The sequence below is a fragment of the Orbicella franksi genome, chromosome 3 (genome assembly GCF_964199315.1).
Source record: "Orbicella franksi chromosome 3, jaOrbFran1.1, whole genome shotgun sequence".
NCBI classification, from domain to species: Eukaryota; Metazoa; Cnidaria; class Anthozoa; order Scleractinia; family Merulinidae; genus Orbicella; species Orbicella franksi.
Genome location: NC_138147.1, coordinates 25,478,233 through 25,484,376, shown reverse-complemented (window position 1 = coordinate 25,484,376; position 6,144 = coordinate 25,478,233).

Sequence of the window (6,144 nt, the reverse complement as noted above, 5' to 3'; positions counted from 1 at the left end):
CGAACCTTCCATGCCTAGCGATCACGAAATGCTTTCCACAGTTTCAATTCAGTCTACGAGGAATAATGTTACAAAGTCGAAGACTCGATTGCTGGAGGAGCAGATGCCAACCAAAAGGCAATCAAAATATTAATCGACGAAATCTACAGTCCGGCGTTGAAACTGATGAAGTGTTTTGGAATATAATCTGAACAGACAAATTTACAACACTTGTCAAATGCTTCTGGTCGTCACGGGAAACAATTTCCACGCATTTATTGCGTTGTGGTACTTTCTGGTTTCTGGTTGAATTTCATTATCTCCTTTGCCGATCTTTTCTTTAGAAATAACATTTATCTCTTCTTTATGTTCAGCTTGTGGTGTCTTTTGATTGTTCTGAGCGCCACGATTTGCTGGACTGTACTGTACTTGCCTTTAGGAGACTCGCGGAAATCTCGATTCGAAAATTTCTTTCGAAGTTAAACCGTAATCAACAACAATGGTAATTTAGAGAAGGTGAAAATTAAAGCAAAAAGGGGTTTTGTAATCTTTTGTTTTCTTTTTGTTTGTGGTGCAATCGGCGCTTTGGTGAGTTACCTAATCAGCCCTGCAGCCGTTACACCCTGGAATCGATGGTTTGGTTTTAGAATACTTTCCCTTGTCTTTGTTATTTATGGTATGGGTGTGTGGTTTCTTCCTATCTTGTTTTTCTACATTACTTGCTTGATACTTGAGGCATTCTTTGATGATCTGCATAAGCGAATGTCATCATATCATTCAGTCATCGTGGACATAGGAACCTTTAAGATGGAACATTACAGATTGTGTGAAGTGGTCCAGACTGCCGACAAGATGCTCGCCCCTATTTTACTCGAACTGGTCTCTCTGCACATTCCTCTGATTTGCTTCAATTGTTACAGAGCTATTAATTTACCCGAGGAAGAGACAATTATATTCCTCGTCGGGAATATATTTTTGCTTTTGATTTCTTCTGGTCTCCTAGCACTTATCATGATATTTGGATCTAAAGTATGCGAAAAGGTATGCAGCATTGAATCTTTTTTAAACTATAGTTTAGTTACTCAATTTCTTCCTTTCTATTTTTTTTTTTTTTCGCATTTAAATGCCCTTCTTCTATCACCATTAAGTGCACATTTCTCCTTTCGTTCATTGCAGGTAAGTTGAAGTGTTTAGAGTCTTTCTGTTGCTACTCTCCTATTTTCTTATAATTAAACATCTATTTTTTACTTTCATATGCTAACTTGCAAAGCACTCCCATGTTAAGAATGAATGTATCGTATCGTGAATTTGATACTCCTTTTTGAGATTCACAACTTCCAAAATATCTTACAAACTTCTCTTGGATCAAAGGAAGACGAAAGGGAGGTGTTTGCTGCTCTACAGGAGTGGGAAATGTATTTTCCTAAATATTCACGAAGATGGGGAGAAGGGATCACACAGTGGTGAGAGCGCTCGCCTTCCACCGATGTGGCCCGGTTTCGATTCCTGCCCGGTGCCATATGTGGGCTGAGTTTGTTGTTGGTTTTCGCCTTTCTCCGAGGGTTTTTCTCCGGGTTTTCTGGTTTTCCTCCCTCCAACACTCCAAATTCCGTAAATTCGACCAGGATAAATCGGAGAATCCGAATGTAAACCAGATAAGGCTGATGTTGTTTCGTCCCTAAATATTGTTATTTATCATTAACTTATTTTATTTATTTCTTTTTATGAAACATTGTCCAGCAAGAAACATCTTCTGTCCCACCATCCACCCTCCCCCCTCCACAATGAAAAAAGGAAAAAAAACGGAAAACAGAAAGAAATATAGAAAAATAGAAAGTGAGAGAGAAAGGCAGAGAGAAATAGAAATGAATAACAAGACTTAGTAACTAAATATTCAAGTACAAACAAATCCGAAGAGTTAACAATTTATGAGTGATTTCATGAAGACGTTCTTCCTCATTTATAAATTAGAGGAGTTATTTTGTAGGTTGACTTTAATTGTATTTCAGTTAGTATCGCTTATGTTGGACCTTAAGGTGAACCAAAGGGTCTTTCCATCGGGGATTTGATCTTAATTTCCAAGTCCACGTCACTAACGGTGAAACCAGTCAGTTACTAGTAAGGGGGATATCACAGACTGATTGTAAGCATTTCCCTTCCTAAAATTGTGGAACAAACCAACGACAAAGTCTAAATGTCTGCCTTTCATGGTGGTTTTCGTTGGGGGTTACAACACAAAAAAGAAAAGGCGCTTTTTTATGTCGACACATTTTCAGGACGCTGGTATTTAATAGTAGAGGAAGTATTTCTGAATGATTACAATTGTAAAAATTGCTGAAAGAGAGAATAATTTCTGTTAAACAGGATGTGCAGTATCTACAATATAATGGTTTAATGTCGATCTTGATTACTCCACTTAAATTTGAAAAACCCAAAGTATATTTATCTGATAAACTAAAAAAGAAATATTGAAAATGTTTTGAAACAAAAAGAAAGTATTGTCGAGGAAAAGGTTGTTGTTATTCATCGTGGTAGATGCAATAATAAAGTGTATTATCGTTTGTCTCACGATGTAGTCACTTGAGATGTAGATCGCGACGTTTCGACTGCTTACTGCTAGTCTTCTTCAGGCGATAAGGTCGACTGATTGCACGGTATCATTTATATCACAAAGGTCGGCTGTGATTGGTGCATTTCAATCCTCCTATTGTTCCATTATTCCGGCGAGTAGCTGTTCCCTCAGTGGTCCGCTGTTGTACCGTTCTCCTGTTGTTGTGTTTCTTGATCGTGGGTATCCATGCTTCAGGAATTTCAATTCCACTATCCCTGTTGATGTTGTTAGGGTGAAGTCTTATGTGAATAGCTTCCTTGACCCTACGTCTGTACCAGTGAGGATCTCGATCAATAAACTTGACCTCATTCCAGATAGGATAGTGGCCGGTCTCGTGGGTGTGTTCAGAAACGGCGGAGGTCTGAGTTCGGGCGAGTCGTATATCCCTGTCGTGTTCTTTGATCCTCTCCTGCATAGATCTCCCTGTTTCCCCGATGTAGACTTTGCCGCACTCACAGGGAATCCTGTAGACAACACCATCTTGTTTAGCCGGGTTGACGGTGTCCTTTGGTCGCACTAAGTGTGACCGAAGTGTCGTGTCGGACTTAAAGACGGTGCGAATGCCTTGTTGTTCTAGGCAGCGGCGGAGAGACTCCGAAACTCCTTGGACATAAGGTAAAACGGCGGTGGATTTAAATTCCGCGACAGGCTCTCTTCTTGGGGTTGTTCGTGCCTTTGTGATCTTCTGTACAAAAGAGGAGGGATATCGGTTAGAAACAAGTACAGATGACAGATGTTTCTTCTCTCCAGCGATTACTGATGGTTTGGTGACGAGACGTTTAGCCCGGTCGTACAGACTCTTCACAATACCGCCCTTTACTGAACGAGGGTGGTGTGAATCATACGCTAGGTACTGATCAGTATGTGTTGGTTTCCTGTAGACACTGGTGGTAAGGCGGCTATCAGGTTCTCTGTAAACTGACGTGTCGAGAAAGGCGATCTTGTTGTTGTTCTCGATCTCCATGGTGAAACGGATTGATGTTGTTGACAGGGAGATCTATGCACTTTATTAAAGAAAGTATTTATTAAAGAAAGTATTGTTTGTGAAATTAACGTTAATTTGAGCAATCTTTCTAGTCTAGCATTTATCTTTTATTGTTATGTTCCCTTCTCCATTATCACAAAGAAATTGGAGACATTCCCTTGGTTAATTTTTAAATCATCTGCAGCTCATTTCTTATTTTTCAGATTGCTGGAATGATTGTTTCGTACTTTACTGTTATGTTGTCCCTGCCAAAGTAAATGAGTTACCGTGACCAATAAAATAATTTATGATGCAGCTAATTGTGAATCAACAACGCCGCATCTGCCAAATCCATAATAGGCAATTATTCGTATTTTCGGTATTAGACTGGAACAATCCTGTAGTGAAGACTCACGCGGGGGAATATCACTAAAAAAAGATGAATGCCATTTGCGATTGAAAGACTCACTGCATTAATTAGCCTCAGTTGCAAGGTAGTTCCAGTCCAATACCGAGATACGAAAATGCTTTATTCCATTATTTCGTTTTATTATGTGGCTTGTGGCCGATATAACGCGCGCTCTGATCGGCTAAGAGCGAAATCTGAGCGGTCATTATATATGGGTTATTGACCAAGTGTGAGGTCAAGATGGCTGGATATTGGCCGAGTTCTTATTTTGCGTGTTTATGGAACAAGACGGAGTCGAGGTCCATAAACTCGCGAAAAAAGAACGAGGCCAATATCCAGCCATCTTGGCCGAACAAGCTTGGTCAGTAAAGGATTTATTATATGGCTTTCGGGGAAATTTTTCTTGCGGGACACGGCGGGTAGTCCCGAGCGGGCAAGATAGCTCCATCTTGCCCGCTCAGGCAGCCAATCACAGCGCAGGATTTGATTCATCTTGCCCGCTCACGGAGCTGGCCATGTAATAAGCAGCCTTATTATATGGCTGCGTCTCACAAGGACTGGGAACTACCGAATTCACGAATTTGATTGGCTGAAATCGATATTGACCGCGGTATAGATTTTCCCATCTAGACCGGCATCTGTAGATTGGTTTCATTTTGCGTTGCAAAAGTAGCAAACTAAAATACAAAAATGGGCACCATTTTCTTTTATTTTCTTCTCAATCATTTATGGAAGTGCCAAAAAGCCTCATGACAAAAAAGAACCAAAGAGGACGAGCAAATTTCGGTAAATTAAGTCAAGCTCATCGCCGTTCGCTAGCAAAATGTCAGCAAACCATACATTAAACGAATTAAAGTTTTCTTCTTTGCCATATAATAAACGTCTTATTAACCGAGCTAAGTCGGTCTGTATGGGAGAATCTTGACCTCGGTCGTGTGTACAGACCTCACTGCGTTCGGTCTGTACTCAGGACCTCGGTCAAGATTCTCCCATACAGACCTCCTGCTCGGTTAATAAGAGCTAAGTAATGCCCACGGGCCGATTACGGATTATGCAAATTAAGGAGAGCCCGGCTCTGAAAATTCAAGCCCATTGAAACGATGAAAGTCACCTTTTCAAGTCTTTCTTTTACAGTTTAATATATGGCTTTTATTAGTTGCCATAGCTATTGTGTGCTCTTCTTATATTAATGTTTTGTATTCATATATAACTTAAACTATTTTAGACTTCCTTCATAGCATAGACATTGCGTTTTTCCTCTTCTTTTTTTTTTCTTCTTGTGTGTGCATTTGTGCTGAATTTTTCTTGCTGACCTGTATTTTCTTTCTATTTAATGCTGATGTTAACTGGCTGCCTGGCTCCGCTAGCCCCTATGGTTATTCCAGGCAGCTAATACTCTAATTTTTACTTTTAATATTTTCATTGAAATTGTAATTTTTTCTTTAGCAAGAGTGAGTACAAATAAAAATTGATTATTATATTATTGAAAGCCGATTAAAAACAGTAAGAGAGAGTAAATTTAATTCCGAGTAGCCAAAAGTTTAGGGATTTTCTTTAATACAATTTATATAGAGGTCGTTTTTGACTTACCAGCCAGTAACCTTGGCGGGCACTAGTGATCAAAAACAATCAAAGTTTGCCGAATCTTAATTAAGTAACACTAAAAGTGCTAAGTGAAAAACACCATCGGCAGATCTGTCATGCATCCTGAGCAGAGCACCACGAAGAAACTTATAAGTCATCATCTTAGTCAAAACAATTACCGAAATGTTGAACTCCGTCACAGTTCTCATCAAATAGATTTCATCGCTTTAACACAAGCAAGGGTAAATCGCTTCCAGGATCATCAGATGTAAACAATCAGGTGGCTTCTGTCGGTAGCAGTGTTTCTGATAACTGCGGGAAGTTTTAGACGTTCACAAGGCTTGAAAAGTTCATCCATAAATCCCAGAATGAAGAAGGCGAAGATATGTTGTCGAAAGCGAATGCAAAAGTTGGATTTATTCTGAGCAGTGCCTTCTGAAGCATTAGTATTTTCTTTCACCCAAAGACCGTTTTTTGAACTATTTTGAAGCACTTTCTGTCTTTTCTATATGCGTTGACGTTTCGCCACAAACGTCTGAAAAACTCCCACATCAAGTTGTGGCACCACGATTCTAAAATACCTTTTTCAGGCTGTGA